A 739-nucleotide genomic window follows, 5' to 3' on the forward strand; every position below is an offset into this window, starting at 1 on the left:
ATATACCGGGTAATAACATGGTTATTCGCGGAACACCATTGTTTGGTCATTCACACGTGTCACAGTTGAAGACAAAGGGTCCATGCTTCTCATAGAGTTATTTACAGATCGAAACAGAACCCACCCATTTCGACCATACTACGGAAACAGATAACTTTCACTTTCGTTGTATTCTGTAAATAGCCGTATTATTTAATAACGTATATTTGCAGCGTTATGTGTCGTAAGGGTTGTAAATAAACGATTGTATTGTGCGAATGTGACTCAATCATCCCTGCACGAAAAATGATTTGTTAAGCTTATTCAATGAAATAATAACAGAATGGCGCCCTCCCGGGTGATTTACATTGATCGTTCCAATGCGGTTACCCCAGTTTTGTTCATGTGAACTTATGTTGTGTACTTGTGTGTCTATTACATTGTGTGTATGTTGTGTACTTTTGTGTCTAGTACATTGTTTGTGTATGTTGTGTACTTGTGTGTTAATTACATTGTGTGGGTATGTTGTGTACTTTTTGTGTCTTGTACATTGTGTGTGTATGTTGTGTACTTTTGTGTCTAGTACATTGTGTGTGTTTGTTGTGTACTTTTGTGTCTATTATATTGTGCGTGTATGTTGTGAACTTTTGTGTCTAGTACATTGTGTGTGTATGTTTAGTACTTGTGTGTCTATTACATTGTGTGTGTCCCACTGTTATCATATATATAATATATATATTATTATATTATTATTATTATA

Source organism: Dreissena polymorpha, chromosome 15 (genome assembly GCF_020536995.1).
Source record: "Dreissena polymorpha isolate Duluth1 chromosome 15, UMN_Dpol_1.0, whole genome shotgun sequence".
Classification (NCBI taxonomy): Eukaryota; Metazoa; Mollusca; class Bivalvia; order Myida; family Dreissenidae; genus Dreissena; species Dreissena polymorpha.